The sequence below is a fragment of the Muntiacus reevesi genome, chromosome 1 (genome assembly GCF_963930625.1).
Source record: "Muntiacus reevesi chromosome 1, mMunRee1.1, whole genome shotgun sequence".
NCBI classification, from domain to species: Eukaryota; Metazoa; Chordata; class Mammalia; order Artiodactyla; family Cervidae; genus Muntiacus; species Muntiacus reevesi.
Window position 1 is genome coordinate 83687416 of NC_089249.1, and position 27191 is coordinate 83714606.

The 27191-nt window shown below is 43.2% G+C and overlaps 1 protein-coding gene and 2 non-coding genes across 3 annotated transcripts in view; 2 read left to right on the forward strand and 1 right to left on the reverse strand.

Annotated features, from left to right (window-relative positions):
* Positions 1 to 27191, forward strand: part of LOC136144010 (neuroblastoma breakpoint family member 6-like protein) — an 86898-nt gene that overhangs the window by 22756 nt on the left and 36951 nt on the right. The window lies entirely within an intron of this gene.
* Positions 24865 to 24938, reverse strand: TRNAN-GUU (transfer RNA asparagine (anticodon GUU)). Its single transcript has one exon. It is a non-coding gene; the product is annotated as a tRNA-Asn (tRNA).
* Positions 25636 to 25707, forward strand: TRNAH-GUG (transfer RNA histidin (anticodon GUG)). The gene has a single exon. It is a non-coding gene; the product is annotated as a tRNA-His (tRNA).

Consider the following 27191-nt stretch of genomic DNA (forward strand, 5'->3'; position numbering starts at 1 on the left):
TAGAACTATGTTCTCAGTTTGAACTTTTAAAAGGCGTCATGAGCCTTTGCATTCTCCTGGCCCCAGGCTGCCCTCTGTCACCTGAACTCATCTCCCAGCACAGGCTTGTGGTATCAAGTCAGACCAGAGAGGGCAAGTGGAGGGATAAGGGCAGAATCTCAGCGACCGCTGTCTCACCTGCAGGAATTTGTGTAACAGAGCTCTTTTGATCAAGATAAGAATACTTGTAGTCATGAAATTTTGTTCCTAATTTTATTTCTTGAATAGTTTCTGGCAAGCTCTCTGGCTTTGCATTCATGATTGCAATCTGCTCCATATTTATAATGCATGTTATATTGTTCCCCAACTCCAGAATCTTACCCCTTTGCTTCCTATCTCCATCTGAAGCATTTACATACTAGGTCCTGAGCATCAAATCTGCCTATGCCCTGTCATTTCCATGAAGCCAAATATCTGTCTCTGTTGTTCCACCCTCTAGAAACAACCTTGTGTTTCATCCTTTGTGCAGCAAAAAGGAGTCTTCCATGTGTGGGTTATAGTTTCAATGTTTTAAGCAATCTCAGTGGTATAATCTCATGGAAACACCCATAACCTGTGTATCTGATGGGGGTATTGACCTAATTTATAGGCCAGGTCCACTTGGGTAACAGTTCATAAGGTGTGGAGATTAAAACCTGATGTGAAATCCTTCTTGGGCTATTTTTTTGACTTTTTCTTTAGGAGAAGCATTCTTATTGTTAGGACTTTGATACATAAGATCATCTTGATAAACCAGAAGAAACTCCATTATGTATCAGACTTTATCTGACTTCTTTTAAAATGATATTTGGCATACAACTGTTGTCCGTCAATCAGTTGGTGCCTTTTCCCCTTGGAAGCAGTTTCTTTATTATTTCTCATTCTTCCCTGAGGAGCAGAGAAGCAAAGGCTTTCTCAGGATCACAGTAGTTCACAAACCAGAAAGGGAACACGCAGTCATTGTGCACCTGCTGTCCGCCATGCTCTTCCTAAGCGAGCTCCTAGTGCACTATAACCCCTTCAGCCCTCCCAGGCACCCTCTCAGGTAGCTGTGGAGTCTCATGGCGGAGCCGAGGGCACTGAGGATCAGCAGGTCCCTTCACTGGACCCAGACTCCTGGCCACTGGCAGGTGGGACACTGACCTCTCCTGGGCCCGACTCCCTAGCTCAGCTTCTGTCGTCTCCTCTCAGCAGTTGGACCATCAGTGACTCAGAGAGGATGTTGCTCACGTTTTTCTCTTTGCCCTATCCAAATGATTTGCAAGTATCTTAGTCTTCAACAGAAAGTTGCCAGAGGACTGCAGAGGACCCCTGTGGCCCCTCACTCAGACCGGCCAGCTCCCAGTCCCTCTGTGCACTGTGTCCCAAGGACAGAGCCAGCGGCTCCCCGGCCCCTCCAGGTGGAGCCACAGCTCCACGGGGCTCTCTCTGGGATCAGCCAGGCTGAGAGTCCCCGCCACTCCCCACTCCTGCCCCCAGGTCACCTGCTGTCACGACAGGTCCAGGTAGACCTTGAATTTGGCTGTGCTGAAGCCATTGAAAACTGTGGAGCTCTATCTCAGAGACACTGACCGCCGGGTGTGGGTTCCCGTGAAGAGGATGAGTGAGGCTCAGACACGTGACTCAGATATGTGTCTGAGATGTTTGTGAGTGTGTGATATGGCCCAGTCCTGGGAGTCCATTGTTCACAATGGGCCAGGAAAGGCCAAATCCCCACAGATGGATTGAGATGAATGAATAGAATATCTAACTATACAGGATCCATCCTGCGTCTGTGTTCACATGATAACCTGAGGACAGTGTGAATAGCCATTATGCAGCCATTCGGATACGAGTAGTCAGGTCTACCCCGTCCTCTCTGTACAAGAAGAAACCCTGCAGAAACAACACAGACACTTGATTTTTAAATTATATCTTGATCTTCTATTGCAGGCTCTTCCCCACGCTAACAATATTAGCCAGTATTGTTGATGATTGATAAAATGTTTGGTTATTATATATTCTGTCAACGCAAAGAATATTCAAAGCATAGGTTTAATAAAACCCATTCTCAAGAAAGGCAAATAAAATTAGATGATGAAATTACACAATGCTAATTAAAGACAATCCTAGACATCGATTCATAATAACACTGGAGAATATTAGTTTTGACAGTTCTTTCAAACACCAAATTTGTTGATATACAAGGATTTACCCTTCAGCACAATGTGAATTATCATAAAATCTGATGAAGTGTCCTAAAACATAATGATTAATGTTTAATGAAGTTTGCCTGGTGGAAATATGAAGGGCACACCAGACTGAGAGAGGTGCTTTTGGAAAAAGCCCTGGAAGCTCACAGAGGCTCCTGGTACAGGGCTGGGGTCAGAAAGGGGCCAGCCTGAGTCCTAGGAGGATTTGCAGAGGGAGTTGTGGGAAGTGATGTTGCAGTAGGAAGAGGGACAGAAGACAGGAGCACTGGAAAGTCAGGCGAGGAGGTTAGATCTGTGTAGCAGGGAAGGGAGGATGAATTTCCATAAACTGAGGCACATGTGATAAAACAGGATTGGGGGGTGATAAGCCAGGTGACCTTTGAGAGTGTGGAGAGGATGGAATCAGAGAAAGCAGTTGGAAGGAGGTTGGATGAATCTTTGATAAGAGTCAAACTGAGATGCTCTCTGGAAGACTGAGAGATAACAGACACATGAGAGACAGTTACAGAAACAAACGTTGAGGGTGCGGATGAATAAGGAGGTGAGATGAGAGCCTCACAGCAATGGAGAGCAGGCCCTGGCGGCCGAGACCTCACAGGGGCCTGACCTGCACCAGAGGAGGCTACTTCGTGCCTTTGGTTAGCCCAGGTTCTGAGAATATGTACTCATTTCCCAGTAGAAATATATAAACAGATTTCATTACGAGCACTGTGGAGGCACCAGTGGAGAGACGTGTATTGAAGGAGTGTACTTAGATAATCTCTTCAAAGAGACACAAAGGTGTTTCCAACAGGGTCTCAGCCCTCTCCCCCACTAGTTCTAGCTGCTAATACCATCCATCCCCATTCTGCCCCACGTGGGAATAGATTTTATTCTATATGTACATGTACGGGTGAGTGGAAGGGTAGACAAAAATTTCAAGCAAGGAAGTTCAAAAGGGTCTGGAATGTACTGTATTTTCTCAGCTCAAATTCTAGTAGAACCTGAAGCTTTCAGGCCATATGTCTCTTCCTGTTCTTTTATTCCTGTGGGTAGATATCAATAACTCTTTCTCCCCCATGCCTAAATGCTTGTCTAGAACCTTCTCTCTTGGCTCCAAGCTAAGGCTAATAACAGAATAAGAGGCTTGACCTCCTGTGTCACCCAAACCATCTCGACTCAAGTGGGTGATTTCTCATTTCAAGAAATTGCAGCCTAGCACCTGCCTTCTCAACACCCCAGTCCCAGCCGTAAATATGGCGCCTTCTTCACATTGATGTCTGCCTTTGTTGTCTGCATTATTGGGTGGTTTCACTCATGGGCTAGGACAGCAGAAATGGGCCCTCTGGGAGGGCTTAGCAAGAAAAAGCTTTCATTGGTCCAACGAACCCTCTTTTCCTTTCAGGTGACACCTGGGAGGACTCTCACCAAGAACCTGTGAGTTTCCCAGGGTCAGAGGTGCCAACTTCACAGGCACAGCTTCAGAAAAGCACCCACATGACTGATTGTCTGCAGTGGCAGCTGGACCAGCATCTTGACTGTGGTGACAGCAAAGCCATTCTTGGTCTTTCTTCCATCAACTGGGCCTTTACCACCAACCCTGATTCTGAAAACCAAGGACCACTCTTTCTAGGTAAGAAAGAAAAGGGGATTAGAAAGCTCTGGTCCATGTGCTGGTCATCACAAAACTGTGGGTGGAGGAGGCAGAGGGCCTCTCCCAAACCCGCTTACGGCCCAGTTGAAACCGGTGACACTCTACCAGAGTGAGGTGATCAAGAGCCTGCGACTTAGGACCAACTCAGCCTCAGGCCCTGGTTCTGCAAACTCCTGCTTGTTTAACTGGGCCAACTTATTTATCTTCCTAAGTACTTACCTCCTTCGTCCCTCAACTGAACTCTTGAAAAATTCTATCTCCTTTGCATGATTGTTGGGAATCTTAAACAATATAATGTCCAGAGCATCTGATTCCCTAAAATTTGTTTGATAACCACTATGAATATATAGTATCTAAGCACTGTGTCTTTCTGGTACTTTAACGCTTACAAAATGATTGCACAATGGTTGTTTCCTCTATTGTAGCATAAGCTTTATGGTCTCCGCTTTCTCTAAACCCCATCTTCCCTTGCTTTCTCAGGAAGGTAGCTTGGCCAGTATTTTCCTCTCCTTTCAACATCTGTCATCAAGGCAATTTACTCCTGTTGGGTGCTCCCAGGAACAGTGTATTAGCAACATGCAATAGGAGTGTAAACACTGGCCCTGCAACTCAGTCCCATGTTTGCTTTTCATATCCAGTTTCTTTTCCTCATTTTCCCCTCATTTTAAAATAAAGGGCTACCCTCATTCTTGAAGTGCACCCATCAGTCTCTTTTATGACCCTCCATTTAATTCATTCTCTCCACTCATCTCCTTTTGCGTCTCCTAGTCTTCCTCTCCTCTGGATCCACCTCTGTTCAAGTTTCCTTCAAAGAGCTTTCAGACCCTCACATCCATTTCGTCTGGGACGTATTCATCCTTACCCCCCATCGCTCTCCATATCCTCCACTGGAGCCTGGGGCTGCCTGGTGCTCCTCCCTCAGGCTGTGGCTTCATGTGAGGATCCAGGAGAGACCCACGTCCTCAGGTGGAGCTGAGCTGAGAAGGAGCTCCCTGGTGCAGCATGCAGAGTCTCACGGAAAGAGCTCAGGGAGGGAGGGGTGCAGAGCCTGACAAGAGCCAGTAGGTCTTGTGGTGTTTATTTTCTCCTCTTCCGCTCGTCTCTGCTTTTCTTGTGCTTGGTCTCCCACATTCTCAGCCAATACTGAACCCCACTGGCTCAGATACTCTGTTTCCTGCTCACCTTCCATGGAGACCTGAGCATAAATCCAGGCTTCACAGCAGATTTTGCAGCAAAGGGTAGTCTTAATGCCCTTTATTTTCACACCCCTTCACACTGTGACTCCCACCTGCCCCCCCCATATCTCCTAGTTTTTGTCGCCAAATAGAGTTTCTTTCTCATTCTTCTTATTTTTCTATTTTCTTTTCCAAATTCAACTCATCAGAAAGCCAATAGAACAATCCATTCAATAGCTCAAATCCTTCATTCATTTATTACATCACAAAAACACTCACCTGTGAGTTATCTTCCATTTTTATCACATCATCTATGCCTTATACAAATTATGTATAAATATCATATGTAGTGTATGTACATATATATGAAGTGTATATTGATGCACATTTAAAAGTTTTCCAATTTAGACTTCCCCACTTCTTTTCTCTCATGAGGTTTTCCTTCAACTTTGACTTTGCTTCATCTCTTCCCTCCCAACAGTACAAACTGCATCCTGGAGGAGTTTTTTGCCTTTGTCTTTTCTACCTAGGAAGTTTTTGTTTTCATCCATCTTATTTTTCTTGACTCATTTTTGGCATCTGGAAACACATTTGCCCTTTGGCACCCTTAACAATACTGGGTAGTACAAGGAAGATCAGCAAAAAAAAAAAAAAGAAAAATACCTCCACTGGCTTCACCAACCCATGGGCTTTCAGATGGCCTTTCTTGTTCCTGGACACTTTTGGTACCTGATGTCCTTCTTGGGTGAAGGAGTAAGTCTTTGTAAATCATGAATAACAATGGATCCTGTTGGCTGTGTTTTTCTCTTCAGAACTGGATGCTTCCATCACAATGAAGAACCCTCCCAAGCTGGAAGGTGAGGGCTCCACAGCAAGCACACGCGAGCATCCAGTCTATAACAAGATTAAAGGCTTAAGTGTCCTGAAACAGAAGATTCTCAGAAGAAAACTGCTGTTTGGCAAGTGGAGACTAGCGTGCAGATTCCCTGGCCTTCAAGCTTAGGGTACAGAGGTAATCCCATGCACTTCCTCCTTATGCTCTTTATCTGTCATGGCTCAACCTCCCACTGTTTTCTCTCCCTTATTTGTTCACTCAACAGCTGACACTCCTCTGTGTGGTCTTTCCTCTCTTTTCCGTGGGGGCTGCCACCCTGCAGTGCCCTTCCCCCTCACCCTCCTGTTTCCACTCTGACCCCTACTGTTTCCCCACTGCTACCGTCCTCATATTCCCTCTGTCCTTTCCTATTAGCCACAGGGAAGCCCAGATCCATGGTCCTCCTCATCAGAAGAGCAGCATTTAAGCCACTGAAAACATTGGCCTTCAATCACACACATTCTTAGTTTCTTCACCTGACTTTCCCCCCTGCCTCCAAGTCCACTGCCTCTTTCTTTCAGGATCATGTCTGAAGGAATCACTCACATGTGAGTTGGCTTCTGGAGAAATGAACCTACGACAGTCCTTAACCCTCAGCTTTTCCACCTGAATAAGAAATGTCAGAACTGAAGGAAAAAACCTTGATTACTAAAAGAAAAGAAGAACCTGGGTCATAGGTGGGAGTGCTGGACTGGCCTGAGTCATGATTCCACTCAGGCCCTGATGGGCAGACCTTTGCTACTCTGCAGGGCCTTCCAGGAACTCACTGGAGCTGGCATTAGGGGAGTGCAGTAAATGGCTCCCTAAAGGGACATGGGGGAAAAGGAGATAGAGAAGCCAGGTTTTCAAAATACACAGAGCGTGAGATGGACAGCGCTCAGACCTCTCCAGGTTTACTCACATTATTCCTTCTCAGTATTAGTCAAAGCCCAGAAAAATGAACTGAGTTGAAGTCTGAGGCCAGGGAATGTAGGACAGCATTATACTGAATTAACTTGCGTCACATTTATGAAGACCCAGGGAGATACACAAGAATACAAGATAATCATTGCTTCTGACCATCCAATTGAGAAGGCCAATTATATATGAGAGTAACAGAAAAAGACCAAAAAATCTTTAGGGCCAGTGGGGAGAAGTCCATATTGGACTAGAAGGAGAAAATAAAACGAGTGATGTGAAATAGTGTAGGTCTAGGGTGCAGTTCTAAATCATGCTATTGTAAAATGAAAACAGATTGGGTTTTGAGCTAACATGAATGCCTTAACCCCATCCATTGAAATTCTGATTTTAAAGTTCTGAGGATGAGGTTTGGATATCAGTATCTTTCAATGCTCTGCTAATATGCATCAAGGATCAGAGGACAGTGGATCTGATAGGATATAAGTAACCAATATGGCAATGGCCTATGAGTGGCTGCTTCCCCAAAAAGCTGAATATCAACAATTAAGGGAATTTGCATTCTTCTCTCAACAGAACTATTTTGTACAGCCGGGAGAAGAGAAAAGAAAAAAAAGAGATGTAGATATTTAAGTTAGATATATAATCTCTCTGTTTGGATTCAAGTTTCTCACAATTTTCATAGTACAAGATACAATAAAATAAACAAACAAACAAAAAAACATTACAAATGCCTCAAAGTATAAAATCGACCCTTCCCTTGCCACAAGAATACAATTTAGTATTTCTTTTTCTAATGTTAAAATGCAACTTGCATTTAACTATTCACTAAACATGTTTCACAGACTACTAACTGGCTCAGAAGAGTAGATGCAGCAAATTTTTTTTCATTGAATATATTCTTTATGCAAAAACCCTATAATGAATATTAGGCTTTATCCTGCTATGTTTATCCTTTTACATACTCAACTATCAGTTCACTTAAGTTCCTCAGTTGTCTCCAAATCTTTGTGACCCCATAAACTGCAGCATGCCAGGCTTCTCTGTTCATCACCAACTCCCAGAGCTTGCTCACATTCATGTCCATTGTGTCGGTGAGGCCATCCTACCATCTCATCCTCTTTTGTCCCCTTCTCCTCCTGCCTTCAATCTTTCCCAGCATCGGGGCCTTTTCTAAGGAATCAGTTCTTCACATCAGGTGGCCAAAGTATTGCAGTTTCAGCTTCAGCATCAGTCCTTCCAATGAACATTCAGGACTGATTTCCTTTAGGATGGACTGGTTGGATCTCCTTGCAGTCTAAGGGACTCTCAAGAGTTTTCTCCAACACCATAGTTCAAAAGCATCAATTCTTTGGCACTCAACTTTCTTTATGGTCCAACTTTCACATCCATACATGACTACTGCAAAAACTCTAACTTTGACTAGATGGACCTATGTTGGCAAAGTCACATCTTTGCTTTATAATATGCTGTCTCAGTTTATCATAACTTTCGTCCAAGGAGTAAGAGTCTTTTAAATTCATGGCTGCAGGCACCATCTGCAGTGATTTTGGAGCCCAAGAAAATTAAGTCTGCCTCTGTTTCCATTATTTCCCCATCTATTTGCCATGAAGTGATGGGACCAGATGCCATGATCTTCATTTTTTTGAATGCATAGTTTTAAGCCACCCTTTTCACTCATCTCTCACTTTCATCAAGAGGCTTTTTAGTTCCTCTTTGCTTTCTGTCATAAGGGTGGTGTCATCTGCATTTCTGAGGTTATTGATATTTCTTCTGGCAATCTTGATTCCAGCTGTGCTTCATCCAGCCCAGCATTTCTCATGATGTACTCTGGATTTAAGTTAAATAATCAATATGACAATATACAGCCTTGACATCCTCCTTTCTCAATTTGGAACCATTCCCTGTTCCATGTCCAGTTCTAATGATGCTTCTTGAGCTGCATACAGGTTTCTCAGGAGGCAGCTAAGGTGGTCTGGTATTCCCATCTCTTTAAGAATTTTCCATACTTTGCTGTGATCCTCACAGTCAAAGGCTTTGGCCTAGTCAAGAATGCAGAAGTAGGTGTTTTTCTATACACTAGCAGAAAATACTAGGAGAGACTCTTTCTTAGAGAAAAGTTTGGGAAAATGGTGATGAGAATTTAGTATAACTAAACTGAATGCTCTTTCACTTCAGAGTTTGATTTGTGTAGATGTCAAGGATATTCCTAGAAATGCCTTAAGGTAGATCCAGCATGAAATCACCTTCATAGCATTTTGGTGTCCACATGATGCAAATGGGTTGAGACACAGTTACACTCCCTGCTCTCTTTTTGCTCATTTTATGTTGAGTTTCCCTGCTTTCCACTCATTCCTCACTCTCTTTGGAGCAGGATTTCCCTGGAATGCTTTATTCCTGTCCAGGAGGATGACCAAACAGCCTCTAGTAACTGTTGACTCCTCCAGATGGGAGCTTTCCTCTTCTCCTCTCCCTTCCCGCAAATGTGTAGGAAGGGCCTGTGGCCTGGGTTGTCAGTAACAAGTCATGTGGTTTTGGATAGTCCTTAGACCTTGAAAACATAGCTCCTCCCCTGTAAATTATGGAACTGGACTTGGATACATTCTGAGGTCCCTGTTGGTGCTCACATCCAGGACTCTCGGTAGCCTGCTTCTCCTCAGAGGGCAGGGATGAAGAGGTAGAAGAGGCTTCTTTCTCAATGAGGATCCTCTGCTCCCATAGCAGTCTGTTTCCAGCTGTGTAGGAGGGATGCTCAGCACGTCCATCCCTGAATGTGTGGGAAAGCGTACAGATGAAGGGGATTCAAGAGTGAAATGACTGTTGAGGACTGAGCGGTGGGGATCCAGTTAAGGCTCTGAAGCAGCTCTGAGCTGAGACATCACCAAGCACAGGTGGGGTGAGGAGGGGCCCTTCAATGCTGCACCACAGGCTAGAGGAAAGTTTAGGGAGGTATTCCTTCTAAATCACGGATCTCACTTTCCTCTCCAGCCAGCCTGTGCTCTCCCTTCAGATTGTCCTGTCTACAGGAGCTCTGTCTGCCCCTGGCCCCAGCCACCATGTGGCCATCCCTCCAGTCTCAGCAGGACCTAACAAACACTCACATTGCTTCTCTCCCTCTCTCTGTCTTTCACAGGTACCAATTACTTTAGGAACTAAGGAACGATATTGTCAATTTGCGAAACCACTCTATAAAATGTACCTTTTCCATTTGATGCAAAAAAAAATCTATGACAGCAGCTCAATTTAAACCTCAGCAACACTGGAGGGATCCTTTCCTGAGAATGAGCATCCCAACCGACAACCACGCTCCACACCCCAAGGGACAGAATTGATGGGAGTCATCCCAGTCATCAGCCTCAGAATGTAATCCTCAGTAACGTGATCAGTGCTTTGATGGACACACAGTTTGGAAAGACCTTAACTCTTGCGCCTCTAAATATTCATCCTCCATAACCAGCATGGGAACAATTGGAAAAAGACAACATATCAACCTGGTCATTCTTTGCCACCAGATGGACTGTGCTCAAAGCAGACAGCATTTACTATGCATTGTTCTTGCTGAAAGTGTTTATCCTGTGTTTAATATTGAGGTAGATATCAGATAACTGCAGAATTTAGACCTTTGAACCAGACAACTGGCCTGTCTTTCTTCAAACAGTCAATGTTTGCACCAAAAAGACAACAAAAAGGAGAAGAGATGTTTTAGGTTCCAAAGGACTAAAAAGATCATGTTACTTAATTTCTTTAGTCTTTTGGAACCTCAAACATCTCCTCAGCTTCTTGTAGTTGTCTTTGATGGATGTTGCATTGACTTGTTTGCAGAGGATAGGTCAGTTGTCTACTCAAAGCTCTACATTTTGCAGTTGTCTGATCATTTCCTCATGATTAAATTCAGGTGAACCCTTTCTGCCAGGAACACCATCTAGTACATGCTGTGTGCTTCCTAGTGCAGCCTGTTTGGAGGCTAAGAGTGTCCACTTTACCTGTCACCACTATCATCATTTTAGCATTGAACACTGTTATGCAGAGGCTTAGAAGATCTGTTCATTGAAAAGACAGGCTTTTGTGTCTGTAATGAGTAATTTGATGAGTGGTATTTTGAGAGTGTATGAATATCGTATTCTATGATGCTCTTTCTGTAAAAATTTTACCATCCTTTATTGATCCCTGATGTGTGTCAATTATCATATCTGTGGTACTGCCAGCTTTGTGCTGTGGAAAAGACAACCCCTACCCCTAACATATTATTAAAAATATTTCTGTGTTTCACCGTGGACCCATGCTCTTTTAAACTCCAGTGTTATAGTCCCTTATTTCCTTACGTTTATTTTTAATTGAGGCTGTCTGCTTTACAATGCTGTGCTGGTTTCTGCCATCCACCAGCGGGAACCAAGCGTCAGTACAAATCCGTCCCCTCCTTCTTGAGCCGCCTTCCCACCCCTCCCCCGCCCAGGGTCCATTATTAACATGACTGATTTTATTAACATAAAGACTCTGTTTCTCATGTGCTGTGCTGTGCTTAATTGCTCAGTCGTATCCGACTCTTTGCACCCCCATGGACTGTAGCCCCCAGGCTCCTGTGTCCATGGGGATTCTCCAGGCAAGAATACTGGAGCGGGTTGCCATGCTCTACTTCAGGGGATCTTTCCAACCCAGGGATCCAGGCCAGGTGTCCCCCATTCAGGCGATTCCACCAGGGCAGCCCAAGAATACTGGAGTGGGTATCCCATCCCTTCTCCAGGGTATCCGACAACCAGGAATCGATCCGGGGTCTCCTGAATCCCAGGCAGATTCTTTACCAACTGAGCTACCAGGGAAATCCCTTTGTTTCTCCTATTCAGCTTTGCATCTTAAACTCCTCTCACATCTTTTCATCTATGTTTACCATTTGTAGTAGATGGTATCTACTGTGTTTCTTTCTCTGTGATTTTATTTTCTTTGTGTATGCGTATTTGTGTGTGTGTGTTCTGCTTGGTATTTTGGAAGGCCAGGATAGCTAGTTAGTGCACTAACATTTTTGACACGTTAGTCCTTTAGTATTTTGTCACATTTCTAATATTTGACGTATATATTTTAAATGTTATCTATCGACCTCAACTACTTACTACTGTGATGATCGAGGACATTGTTTGCTTTTTTCTTCTGTCTTTACCTACTTTATAGAATTATTACCTTATTGCATTATTTCAACCCACTCAAATGTATGCCCTTTATATATCAAATTTTCCCATCTCTTGGCAATTATAAACAGTGTTGCAATGAACATTGGGGTGCATGTATATTTTTTTAATTATAGTGTTCTCTGGATATAAGTCCAGGAGTGGGATTGCAGGATCATATGGTAACTCTATTTTTAACTTTTTAAGGAATCCCCATACTGTTCCCCATATTGATTATACCAATTTACATTCCCACCATAAATGGAGGAGGGTTCCATTTATTCCTCACCCTCTCCAACATTTATTATTTGTAGGTTTTTTATGACGGCAATTCAGACCAGTCTGAGGTAATAACTCATTGTAGTTTTAATTTTCATTACTCTAACAATTAGCAATGTCGAGTAGTTTTCCATGTGCCTGTTATCCATCTGTGTTTCTTATTTGGAAAAATGTCTGTTTAGATTTTCTGAGCATTTCTTGACTTGGTTGTCTGTTTTTGTTTTTATTGAGCTCTATGGGCTGTTTGTGTATTTTAGAAATTAATCCCTTGGTTGTATCATTTGCAAGTATTTTTTCCCATTCTGTAGGTTCCCATTCTTTTTGTTTTGTTTATGTTTTACTTTGGAAACTTAGGATGCAAAAGACTTGTACTCCCAAAACTGTAAGACACTGGTGAAAGAAACTGAAGATGACACAAAGAGGTGGAAAGATATATTGTGTTACAGTGACTGTATGATCCAATGTGTAGATTCAATGCAACTCCTATCAAATTACCAATGGTATTTCCCACAGAGCTAGAAAATAATTTTTTAAATTTGTTTGGAAACACAAAAGATCCAGAATAGCCAAAGCAATCTTGACAAAGACAAACAAAGCTGGAGGAATCGCGTTCCCTGACATCAGAATATACTTCAAAGAAACAGCAAACAAAACAAAAACAGTATAGTACTGGCACAAAATGGGACAAAGATCAATGGAAGAGAATTGAAAGCCCAGAAATAAACCCACACACACCTACAGTTAATTCATCATGACAAAGAAGGCAAGAATGTACAACGGAGAAAAGACAGTCTCTTCAGTAAGTGGTGCTGGGAAAATGACCAGCTGTTTGTAAAAGAATGAAATTAGAGGGACTTCCCAGGTGGTCCAATGGTTAAGAGGTGGTCCAGTGGTTAAGAATCCACCTGCCAATGCAGGATACACAGCATTCCTGGTCCAAAAGACCCCACATGTCGTGGAGCAACTAAGCCAGCATTCTGCAACTACTGAAGCCTGTACACCTAGAGCCTGTTCTCCGCAAGAGAAGCCGTAGCAATGAGAGGCCCGCACAGCGCAACCAAGAGCAGTCTCTGCTCGCTGCAACTACAGAAAGCCCACACCTGCAATGAAGATCCAGTGGAGTTTAAAAAATATATAGAAATTAGAGCTTTCTCTTAACACCGTAAAGAAAAAGAGACACAAAATGGATTAAAGACCTAAATGTAAGGCTAGATACTATAAAACTCCTAGGGGAAAACATAGGCAGAACACTTTTTGACATAAATCTCAGTAATAGCATTTTGGATCGGTCTCACAGGGTACTGGAAATGGAAACAAAAATAAACAAATGGGACCTAATTAAACTTCCAAATTTTGCTCAGCACAAGAAAACATAAACAAAATTCAGTTTCAAAAAGTTTAGAGCCACTTGGCTATTGCCAGAGTGATGTTGATTCATATGCTTTGACCTAGGCTAGGAGACAAAGTCACTTCAAAATACTGTGATACTTTGGCTACTGTCAGACTTACAGCTCTCCTTCACTATCAGATATCTGATTACTTATGTACATGTTGCTCACAACCATTATCTTATGCTGACGTCCAACTGTTAATACTGTGTCAAAGAGAAAGCAAAATGTTCATGATCAAATCTACTCTTTCAGGAACAATTATGAGTCAAGGAAGGAGAGGTTAAACTGAGAAATCCTGATGCAGAAGGTAGTTCAATTAGGCTTAACTAACTTATACTGAAAGGAGATCAAACCAGTCAGTCAGTTAAAGGAAATCAACCCTGAATATTCATCACAGGACTGATGCTGAAGCTGAAGCTGAAGCTCCAATACTTAGGCCACCTGATGCAAAGAGCTGACTCATTGGAAAAGACCCTGATGCTGGGAAAGATTGAGGGCAAGAGGAGAAGGAGACAACAGAGGACAAGATGGTTGGATGGCATCACCAACTCAGTGGACCTGAGTTTGAGCAAGTTCCCAGAGATGGTGAAGGACAGGGAAGCCTGGTGTGCTGCAATCCATGGGGTCGCAGAGTCAGACACGACTGAGTAACTGAACAACAACTCAAGAGATGCCAAAGGGAGGATACTGGCTGGCAGCTATTACACCTAGAAAAGCTGCCATGTTCATTTCACAATTAAACGTTCAGGAATTAATGGAGCGTCCACATATTGCCAAATCTATTTACCGGATTAGCTATTCAGCTTCGCCAGATCAATCCATCCAGACTAGCAGTTTGATGACTTCCAACTCAACTATTCCAAAGAAAAGAAAAACCAGAACTTCTCATTTCCAAACATTTTGTGTGTGTGTGTTTTCTTTCTTTTCTGTTTTCTGGCTCTTTCATAAATCCTTTTTTTGGCTCTGCTTAATGATAACATTCTAATAACTCTGATTTTTCTGAGTAAATATGTGAGATAACTCATTCAAAATCTCTTTACTACTAATAGAAAAGTATAAGTTTTATATTAATGTCTGTACACACTACATAGGTATCTTTGATATCTGTTTTAGAGTGGAAATTTTCCTTTCATGGAAAACTTAGTCCTTGAACTGTTGGAACACTAGTACCTCTTACTCTTTAAATAAAGCCAGTTTCTGATTAGTGTATCAGTAACAAATACATCATAATTCTCTCGGTGTCTAAATCTCTTTGCTTTTCCATTGTGCTCCTCATGTCTCAGCCTCTGTTCCTGGTGGATCTGGGAGGCCTGTTGTGCTTTTACTTTGCTCCAGGATGCTCTATGCTCTCAGGAGGGACTTGGGGAATGACGGAGTAAAGGCCTCCAGAGTGGAAGCCCCTTGGGTGCTGAGCTTCCCTGGGCTTGGTTGTTTGGCTCCCATTGAAGGTCAAGACCTTTCCAGGACCCCTCAAGCCCTACTGTAAAACTTTTTTGTATTGTCCGCTAAGGGAGTTGTTTCTCTGATTCTGCAGTCTTTTTTATTTTGCAGTCTTATCTGTGTAATAAAGAAATAACTTTGAAAAATTCAGTAAATCCCAGTTCTTGGGAATCGAAAGCAGTGTCCAGGGGATGGGACAAAAGTTCTACCACTGTCCAGCTATTGCTGACATGACTGCCTTACCCTTGTTCCAAGTGCCTTCCAGAACAAGGAAACCCCTGCAGTATACAGCACTGGGCCTACAAGTGCTGCAGCAACATTAATCAAAGGTGGGAGGAAAGGAGGGAAGCAGTAGCACAGAGGTGGGGCTTTGTTACCACCAAGGCAGCTCAGACCCCATCTGTGAGACAGCAGGACAGGTGAGGCTCTTGGCCCCTTGGTGAAGGTGTGGGGAATCTATGAGGAAGCAAAGGCTGCTGCAGAGCTGCCACTAGAGATGCTGGGGATGAGCTGACATTCGACTGTATCTAACCAGATAGAGAAAGGCATTGAAAATTGTTAGTAGACGTGAGACCTTATGAAAATCCATTTATTGCTATAAGGAGATACAGCAGATGGCTTTATGGCACATTGGCTAATCTCACCCTGTGCTATCCTACAGTGTAGCCACTAGCCATGTGTAGATATTTAAATTTAAATTAATTACATAATACGAAGTAAAAAAAGAACTGTTCAACTATTCAACATCTCCACAGAGGCCACGTTTTAAGCACTCAACTATCTCATCTGTCTAGCAGCCACTGTATCAGAAAATGCAGATCTAGGCCATTCATCTAGAGAATCAGTACATGTAAAATTTTTAATTCCAAGGTTCTGTCTTCTTACTCAATATTATTGACATTTTAGTCCATTTCCTTCATCCCTAGTACCAGTAGTTTGTGAGTCTGTACTGATCCATGTGCTGTCCCTGAGCTTTGGTTGCAAATTTAGCATGTCACTTGCTGCTATGAAGAGCCTTCCATGCTCTAGGGGGCTACTACACTGCAGTGGTAAACCAGGCACCACCAAGATTTTCTCACAGTGATCACTCCAGCCTCACTGCTGCTCTAGGTTCCTCTAAAGGCTGCCCTTGCCCAGGCCTCCTGGGAATGTTTGTGCAAACTCAAGCTCCGCTTATTAACTCTGTTATTAACCATAATAACACCTGCTTTCTTTTTATTTCATCTTATAATTCCATCCCGCTTGTGGCAATCGATAGTGGCAGTTCAACTGTGGTTGTGGTTATTCAGTCGCTCAGTGGTGTCTGACTCTGAGACCCCCATGGACTGCAATATGCCAGGCTTCCTTTCAGTTGTGATAATGAGATATAATTAATTTTCAAAACACAATTTCAAAATGAAAAATGTGAATCCAAGTATGGGAAATGTCAGGTAGCCAATGATAAAGATACATGGATGTGGCTAAACATTAAAGTGATGTGTTCATTAATGAACTGTAAAAAGCATGCTTTTGTCTGATTTTTGTTGGATGTCCTCCCTACTTCTTTTCCCTTCAGGAGCACTCCCTCTCCCTGAAGTCAAGAAAGGCAGGAATGCTTAGCTGTTCCCTCTACCCTTTGAACACGGAAGGTACTACTCCCTCTTTTTCCTATGAGCTCCTCTGGGAATGCCCTTGTTTCACACCAGGAGATTCAAGGCCCGCAAACACTTCTGGTTGGGAGGTGTGATTGAATCATCTCCAGAGTCAGGGAATCTGTTTCTGGGGAAGGATAAGTGGTTTTGTTTACTCTCCTTTTCTTCTTCTTTGCAGTAATTGGTTCTGAGTATTTGTAGGCCTTCCTTTCAATATTATTCTTTTTGAAATCTTGAGGTTGAACATGAAGGAGGAGATGCAAATCTTAGTGAAGTCTTCTCGGTGACCACTGAGCATGATGGCCAAGGGGAAGGGCTCTGGAGGCAAACTGCCTAAGTCTAAGTGCTGGCTCTCACCATCACTGAGGTGCACACTAAGCTGCTTCAGTCCTGTCCAACTCTTTGTGACCTGTGGACTGTAACCCACCAGGCTCCTCTGTCCATGGGAATTCTCCAGGCAAGAATACTGGAGTGGGGTTTTCATGTTCTCCTCCAGGGGATCTTCCTGACCCAGGAATCCAACCCATGTCTCTTACGTCTCCTGCATCGGTGAGACCCTTAAAATTAGCTCAGCCTTTCTGGGCCTCTGCGTTCTCATCTGAAACAAGGGAGTGGTAATAGTCTACATTATCTTTTAGGTTTATTATGTGGACTTAATAAGTAACTACACAGTAAAGCTCCGAGAAAGCTGGTATTGTTTCCACTTCTAACTGTAGGTACCACTTCTGACTTTCTACATTCTCCAGAGTAAATTAGGAGTGTTTAATGATTTGACTGATCTCCTCTCCCCCATATTAGTGACCATCATCCAGAAACTGGTTGGGTTTGCTGGTGATCTAGCTGCAACAGCAGACTGGATCCAGCTTCACCATATTCTTGGGCCTTGGACAGGCATGGTGATTATTTAGCTCAAGATAGACAATATTGTGCACATGCTTCTAGAAAGAACTTTTAATAACAGTAAGAGTGACCTCACATTTTGAGAAATGTTTAAGTATGTACCCATGACCCATGGGTTTGTCTGTTTGTCTATTTGCTTGTAAGAAATCAAAGGAGGGATATATGATTTATCTAGAAGTTGTAGATTATTTCCTCTTTCAGTTATAATGGAGTATTTGTAGCAAAGTAGCTTTCATCCTGAAGGCAACCAAATAAATTCTGGTTTAAAGAAATTCTGTTTGAGGTGTTTGAAGAAATACAGTGTAGCTAGGACCCACAGGATCAACGCCAGTGAGAGGGAGAGGGTTGTTGGAATGAAACTGGTTCTCTACCTTTTCCTCTCAGGGCATTTGCCAGTTTTTAACAAGGCACAAGTCACCCAGAAACTAGGGAGAGGGCAACTGCTGAGGGTCAGAGAAAACTGTAACACTTTAAGTAATCTAACAAATCTGGAGAGAACAAATGAGGAGGATGGGAAGGAGGTGGGAGAAAGAAGGAATGAGGAAGGAGGAGAAGAAGGAAGATAAAGAGATGGAGCAGGAGGAAGAGAAGGGAGATGAGAAGGAGAGAGGGGGGAAAAAGGAGAAAAAAAGCCATGGACTATCCAAGTATTCAGACTTGAGGAGTCAAGGTCCTGGAGTGTGGTGATGAGTGAGCTGGATGCTTGCTTCCAAGCATTTCCCCTTAAGACATCTGCAGATTAAGCCATGTTCATGTAAGAGGTTATGAAGCTGGACAGTGTGGCTGAAAGAGAGTGGAATTTTCAGCAGCAGCATGGTACTAAGGAGATAAAAACTGAAGTTCAGAATTCACCCAGAGTCAGGGCCCAGGAAAACCCTCAGAGTCTCAGGGACCCTAGCCATCTACAGCATGGCAGTATGAGCGAACTAGTTATGGACTGAGACTTCCCTTGAGTGCAAGCAAGTTGCAGATCAGCTCAGTCAAATACTGAGTCGAGGGGATGGGGCTTCTGCTGCCTGCTGAGGCAAAAGGATAAACAATCTTCAGGGAAAGATAACATCATGAAATTATGCATCACAGGTTCATCATTCACTCATAATATTCTAGGACTGAAAAAGAATAGAATGTGTCATGTCTTACTTCTAAAGGTGACTCCTTGTATGCATGACATCAGTTTAAGAACTTCTATCTAAACACTACTTTATATTGTCTTCCAGATTTTCTAATGATGTGGAAATTATTGGTAGCACAGTATTCTAGTGTGCACACATGTTGGATTTACTTTCTCTTCAAAATTGTCATGGCACTGAACTGCCTAAATTTCCTCTTCTGATTTTACTGATCCAAATAGCAAATTTTCAGTTCAGTTCAGTCTCTCAGTCATGTCCGACTCTTTGCAACCCCATGGACTACAGCATGCCAGGCCTCCCTGTCCATCACCAACTCCAAGAGCTTGAAGCGAATTTTAGTTCCAATAAATATTTAAGCTCATAAAATCTAAAATTGTGTGTTCCAGTAAAATAAAGGCTCCATATAGTATCTTTTAAATAAAAAGGTCTCATAATTCTGTAAAATCACAGGGACCTAATTAAGTCAGCTATAGTTGGGGGGTAAACAGTTTTAGGTATCACCCAATATGTGATTCTAACATGCATTTCTCTATTAAGAGTCAGTTTTAGTTGCAATTATAAGATCTATTGTTCTAAGTTCTTTGGCTGATATTAAACTGAGTTCATTAACATATAATCTTTGCCCAGAGAATATCTAATTAAAACAGGAAAAGCAAACACTGTCTTACTATAATGCTGAGGCATATTTTTATAGGCTGCAGAGTGGTCAAAGTTGCACGGGTTAAGAGGAGGTGTGGGCACATGTAGGGGATGTGGTGAACACAGCCAATATGTCACTTGAAGGCAGATAGAACACATGGTGTATCTGCTCCAGGAAGTAAGGAGCTGTCACTGGAGATCTGCTGTGTTTCTCAGGTGTTTGATTTAAAAAAAAAACAATCCTAGTTCTTGGTTACCTGCCATAGAAATGAAGTCATATCCATTTTCCATTCTTTGCTATCCTTCCCTTATTTCTCTCACAGTACCTGCCGTTAGGCTCTGGCAGATGGTTGAGACTGATTGTGCCCCCACGGGGCTGCCCCTTTTTCATGCCTCAAGATCTGGGCACAGTGGGAGCAGGGACATAGGGTTTGTTTACAATTCAACATCTCTCCTGGAACAGGAGGTGACTGAACAGGACTTGGAACAGGACCTCATAGGCACCTAACTAAAGGCTTGGTGTTGAAGGCCTTCAGTGCAAGGTCCTGGAAAGCTGAACAGCAGAAGACATTGGGTAAGACTGTGGGCAGCCTAGAGTGTGAGAGACAGAAGGAAACAGACAGACACGGGCACACAAAGAGAGAGGGAGAGAGAGAATGTCCTTCCAGATCCAGTATGGAAAAGCTGAAGAGCTTGTTTTTGCTTATGAAATTCAACAGAACCATGCAGAGGGAAGGCAAAAACCCTAAGGACCCATGTCTGCATAATCTTATGCATTATCAACTGCAAGATCCTGTATCCAACAATTTGTCTCAAATGGGAGAATATTTGCAGAAATAGCCCAACATTGTTGAACAATCCTACAGAGACAGTTAGGGTCACATAAATGCAACCTGGAGGTATAGCAAGGAGACCAATCATCAGATTGCATTCATCCAATGAAAGCAAAAACACAATTCAAAAAGATAAGGGAAGAGGAATAAGTGTCGAACCAGGAAGAAATCAGGAGTCATTCTAGTCAGTCTTCTCTGGACATGATTAAATCAGTCACCACCAAAAACAATAACAAAAATTTTTGGAAGACCTTCTAAACATCTTGATAGTTTAGGTACTGAACCTATGCAAAATATGGTACCTCTGGGCAATGTCTATGTTGTCCTTCTACTGTACCTCTGGCTTATGTGAACCATGAGGGACTCTCTCCACTTGATAGCATATCAGATGGCGATGGCAAGAGTATGTAGGAAAGGCTCTTTCATTTAGTTAGTAAAATACATTGGAATACAGATTGGCATACCTCTTCTTGAATTGAATATTGAACCTAGGAGCACAAAAAGAGCGCCTTTAGCTTCTGGCAAAGGTGGAGTGATATCAAAGTCACCACCTTCCCTGAAATCTCACCCACACCCCCAAACACCACCCTCAAGATGAAAAAAATAAAAAATATGAAATAACCAGTTTTCCAGACACTAAACCAGACAGCAAAGGACAGCAACCCGTAAGACATGAGAAACAAGATGAGCCCTGCCGTTGACCCAGCTTACTGCTTTCAGAGAGTGTCCAGGCTGCACACCAGGAGGGGGGAATCTGAGGCCAAATCCTTGGATGGTGGAGGTGAATCCGCATGTTGGTTGGACAGCAAGGAAGCTAGAGTTCACAGAACAAAAATCCGGTGATAAGTGGATCAAAGATCCAGGGCTATGAAAGGGTCTGCCTCAAATACTCACTAGAATAGTGGTAAGAGAATGCTTGTGAAGAAGCTGCCTGAGGCCAAGGAAAGAAACGTTTTAAAAGATCATGGTACAATGCCTAGTGCTCACATAAGACAGGCAATTGTACTTTCCCCCACAGCCAGACTGCACTACTCATAATTCATGGGCCATTGGGAAGAACATTCAAAAAACTCTTGTTTCAGTAGTGGGAATAATCACCCTGAGAATAACCTACCTTAAAAATGATAAAAGCAAGATCCAAAGGGATCTGTTTACAAGTCACTTAACTGTACCCCAGAACAAAATTTAAGATGACTTATAGGAATACCAAAATAGCCAGTGTCTAAGAAGAGAAACTTTGACAATGTCTGTCAAAGAATGTCAGGAATGCAAAGAGGCAGGAAAATGTGATATGTTAAGGAGTAAACTGATCAGTCCATTGAAACTGAACAACAACTGACATGATGTTATAATTAGCAGAAAGATAGCTATCATGACTATGTTGCATATGACCCAAGAGTTAAGTAGAAATGTAGAACATATACAAATGGCCAGAAGCAAACTTTAGACATATAAATGATAACATCTAGTATTATATAATTCACCAGATGGAATTAATAGCAGATTAGATATTGCTGGGGAATGGAGGTGGGGGGGGGGGGGGCGGAAGATTAGGAAACATATAAGCCATGAAGAATTGACCATATCCAAAATGAACCATACACAAAAAATGTTTTTTAATGAACATAGCATCTCTGAGGAAGAGGGTATGTATAAAAGGTCCAATATATGAGTGATTTGGAGTTTCTGAAAAGACCAGAAGGGAAGAAATAATTTTTCAAGAAACTTTGACAGAAAAATTTCCAAAGAGCCAAATGAACATTATGACCACAAGAAACTTTAAACAAACCACAGGGAGCCATATCAGAATTAAACTGCTCAACTCCATTGAAGAAAAAAAACATTTCCGAAGAAGTCAGCAGGAAAAGACACAGTACAAACAGAAAATGAAAATAAAGGTTATGTTAGATTTCTCATCAGAAGCAGTGAGCAGACAGTGGAGAAACATCTTTAAAAGACTGGAGGGCAGCAGTCAACCTGGAGTTCATGCCTCCTCCCCAAGAAATATCTTTCAGAAATGAAAGTGAAAAATGACATCTACAGACCGACCTACAAATGCTAAAAGGATTCATCACCAACAGACACACATTGTAAGAAATGTTAAAGGAGTCCACTGACCTCAGATGGAAATCTGGATATACACAAAAGGACCAAGGACAACAGAAAAGGTATCTGTGTGGGAAAATACATAAGCTTTTTCTTATTATTTCAGTCTCTTTAGAAACGTGGGGCTAATTTTTATAAAGTAATCACAAGAGATTGTGGGGTTTATGACATATGCAAAGTAAAATGCATGATGACAGTAGCAGAAGGGGCCGCAGCAAAGAAATGTGAAGATGTGAACTTGAAGGCAGATTGTGGTAAGTTACAGATGTCTGCTGTAAAGCTTCAAGCAGTCACTTAAATAAGAAAAGAAGGAGTAGATAGCTAACCAAGAAGGAGCAGAAACGGAATTGTATATGAGACATGTAAACACTATCAGTTCATTTGCTTCAGTCCAACTCTTTGCGACCCCATGGACTGAAGCACAACAGGCTTCCCTGTCCATCGCCAGCTCCCAGAGCTTACTCAAACCATGTCCATCAAGTTGGTAATGCCATCCAACCATCTCATCCTCTGTCGTCCCCTTCTCCTCCCACCTTCAATCTTTCCCAGCATCAGGGTCTTTTCAAATGAGTCAGTTCTTCCCATCAGGTGGCCAAAGTATTGGAGCTTTACTTTCAGCATCAGTCCTTCCAATGAATATTCAGGACTGATATCCTTTAGGATTGACTGGTTGGATCTCCTTGCAGTCCAAGGGACTCTCAAGAGTCTTCTCCAACACCACAGTTCAAAAGCATCAATTCTTCGGCGTTCAGCTTTTTTTATAGTCCAACTCTCACATCCATACATGACTCCTGGAAAAACCATAGTTTGACTAGATGGACCTTTGTTGGCAAAATAATGTCTCTGTTTTTTAATATGCTGTCTAGGTTGGTCATAGCTTTTCTTCCAAGGAGCAAGCGACTTAATTTAATGGCTGCAGTCACCATCTACAGAGATTTTGGAGCCCCCCAAAAATAAAGTCTTTTATTGTTTCCCTATCTATCTGCCATGAATTGGTGGGACCAGATGCCATGATCTTAGTTTTCTGAATGTTGAGCTTTAAGCCAACTTTTTCACTCTCTTCTTTCACTTTCATCAAGAAGTTCTTTATTTCTTTTTTGCTTTCTGCCATAGGGGTGGTGTCATCTGCATATCTGAGGTTATTGATATTTCTCCCAGTAATCTTGATTCCAGCTTGTGCTTCATTCAGCCCAGAATTTCACGTGATGTACTCTGCATATAAGTTAAATAATCTGGGTGACAATATATAGCTTTGACATACTCCTTTCCCAATTTGGAACCAGTCCGTTGCTCCATGTCCCATTCTAACTCTTGCTTCCTGACCTGCATACAGATTTCTCGGGAGGCAGGTCATGTGGTCTGGTATTCCCATCTCTTGAAGAATTTTCCACAGTTTGTTGTGATCCACACATTCAAAGGTTTTGGCGTAGTCAATAAAGCAGAAGTAGATGCTTTTCTGGAACTCTCTTGATTTTTCAATGATCCAACGGATGTTGGCAATTTGATCTCTGGTTGCTCTCCCTTTTCTAAATCCAGCTTACACATCTGGATGTTCACAGTTCACGTACTATTGAAGCTTGGCTTAAAGAATTTCGAGCATTACTTTGCTAGCATGTGAGATGAGTGCAATTGTGCTGAATAGTTTGAACATTCTTTGGCATTGCCTTTCTTTGGGATTGGGATGAAAACAGAGCTTTTCCAGTCCTGTGGCCACTGCTGAGTTTTCCAAATTTGCTAGCCTATTGAGTGCAGTACTTTCACAACATCATCTTTTAGGATTTGAAATAGCCTAACTGGAATTTCATCACCTCTGCTAGCTTTGTTCATAGTGATGCTTCCTAAGGTCCACTTGACTTCGCATTCCAAGATGTCTGGCTCTAGGTGAGTGATCACACCATTGTGGTTATCTGGGTCATGAAGATCTTTTTTGTACAGTTCTTCTGTGCATTCTTGCCACTTTTCTTAATATCTTCTGCTTCTGTTAGGTCCATATCATTTCTGTCCTTTATTGTGCTCATCTTTGCATGAAATGTTCCGTTGGTATCTCTAATTATCTTGAAGAGATCTCTAGTCATTCCCATTCTATTGTTTTCCTCTATTTCTTTGCATTGATCACACTATGCATTGTAAACACTAAGTGATAGAGCAATTGCTCTTCCAGGACTTGTCGCTATAGAAGACCTTGTTAAGGGGCCAACGATGTGTGTACAAGGATGACTACAGCATTATTTGTAACCCTGAGAGCATATGGAAAGGGTTAAATAAATAGTTTTAACAGTACATGCCAAAAGAAAAAAAAAAAAAAGACTAGTAACGCCCTCGTTAAAAAGCAATTCAGAAAGTAACTATGACATCTCAGGAATGTCCAGGGGACCTCTTTTCCAGGTGAGTTCTATCCAGCTTGGTGATGGCCTTCCAATCCCACCTTATGACCCTGTGAGGTGGACAGGAAACAGGAGCCGAGAGGGTAAGAGTGAAGGAGCCTTTTCCCGCCTTTACAGTAGAGGATGGGCAGAAAAGAAAGAACCAAAATGCTTTCACGTCCTAGAAAGGTGTAAAGCGCAAAGCGTCCCTGGGTGAGCTCGAACCACCAACCTTTCGGTTAACAGCCGAACGCGCTAACCGATTGCGCCACAGAGACTAACGAGTGTCCCAAACCTCTCAACGCCGTGGAGAAGAAACAGCCCTTCCAAGCCAGGCGGAGCCACACGCCTCTCCCCGGCCTGCTACACCCTCTCAAACCCTCGGGCAACAGGAGGACTGACTTCGACGCACCGCGTTGGTTCTCGTGCGGAAACCGGAGTCGGGCGATTCCGAAGCCAGAAGGGCAGCGGTTCGTCCCCGCCGCGCCTGGCTCCTCACCCGCCGCAGATGCAGCGCCCCCGAGACGCCCCGGGCCTGAGCCGAGGGGGGCCCGAGGGAAGCTGAACCCGCGGTGGGCCCTGTGACGGCTCTCCGATGGCTTCGCGGGCGCTGCCCTCCCTCCGCTGGTCCGCGGTCGGTGGCGCGGGAGCCGGAACCAGGGGGTGCGGGGGGTCGGTCCGAAGGGACAAACGCGGCGAGCCGGGAAAGAAGCCGGCGAGGTGGGGACCAGGATGAGGAGACTTCCCTGGAGGTCTGTGCAGAGGCACGTGCCTGATTCTGGGAGGCAAGAATTGGTTTCTGTTTTGATTTAGTCACCATGTATCAAAATTGAGAGGAAGGGACTGGAAAACAGGGCGGGGATGAAAGAAAGTATATGAATACCTGTTGTCGTCCAGCAACAGCGCAGTGACTGGAATGAATTTACGTCCGCCTTGAAAGAGCAAGGGCTGCGACGGCAGCAGGAGCCGTGGCGCGCCGTGATCGTATAGTGGTTAGTACTCTGCGTTGTGGCCGCAGCAACCTCGGTTCGAATCCGAGTCACGGCACTCTCATCCGTCGGCCCTGACGGCTGCCGCCTTTTTACTTCGCCTGGAAACTTGCACAATTGTAACCCACAGAGTACTCATCTCAACGTTCTCATCCCTGGTCTGAGCAGAAGGAAACTGAAGGCGGCGGTTTCTCCTTCCGCGCGGCTGTGATATAGGGAGCCCAGCAAGGAGCCTCCTGGGCTGTAATTGGTGGAACGCCTAGTTTCTTTGTTACTCAAGATGGGCAGGAGAAAGACCCGGTAAAATCTGTGTCAGATAAGCGACTCCTCCCTAGACTTGTTTTGCCGGTTTCGTCTGGGGTCCTGGGAATCTCTGCTCCGAGGACTTTTTCAATCCTTGGCCATTGTTCCCTTCCTAGTCATCGTACTGACCTCTCTAGTGCCCTTCGTTTTATACTCTCAAGGATCTTAAATGCCTGTCGGCAGCCACTCACTAGACAAATGGTATCCATCAAGACGGGACTACTGGAGGAACTTAACAATCACCGCTTATAGATGATGAAGAACGGTGGCTACAGCACCCTCTGCTCTGACAACCAACTAGCGGAAACAGCGAACATGTGATTCTTCCGCCTGACTACAGCTTTGCTGGCAACAGACAGGAACGTTATACTGAGAGCAGGACCCAAAGCGGGGAGTTTGGGTCAATCACAAATGGGGATCAGACTTGAAGATTCCCTGAGTAAAGGAAACTGTTTAACTGTGCGAACAAAGGTCCCTTAGCTTATTTTGCAAAATGAACGAAACTTACCTTGGGCCATTCTTGTTTATGCCTCTGAAAACCAAACAAAACAAAACAAAACTGTTCGCCAAATTGATAGAAAGCAACCACTTTTCACCAAGTCCCTATCACAAGGAAGACTCTAATTTATTGATACAACTAATCATTGGTGAAGAATAAACAGCCACTACCTCCTCACTATATAAGCTGCTTTATGACAGTACACCTCTGAGCCTCCTTCCGTAATTTGTTAGAACACTCCCTCTTCCCGAACCGTCTTTTTGGGCACTGTCAACCTTTACTAATTGCTGTTTTGGTGACCTGGTGGTTTTACTTCTGCTGTATATGGACTTTGACAGTGCCTCAACATTTTTGTCTATCAGACTGGGCCAACAAGGGAACTCTCAACCCTACTGTTATTTTCCCCTTTGCCTGGATTTAGTGACTACTCAATCAGCAATGAGGAATCATTAAAATCATTGTCATTGGCCTCTGATTTATTTGTTAACATTTACTGTCCAGACTCCTTTCATTTGTATATTTGCCTCTTCTAGAATGTCATGAAAATGGGATCATAGCGCAAATGCTGTTTTTTTCACACCTCTTTATCTGCATAGTCTCTCTGACTTTATCCATTGTTGAGTCAAGCAGATTTCATTTCTCTTTCATTGTTGAGATATATTCCATGGCAGTAACACAGTACAGTCTGTTTACCATTCACTTGATAGAGAGCATTTGAGCTGTTTCCAGTATTGGCTATT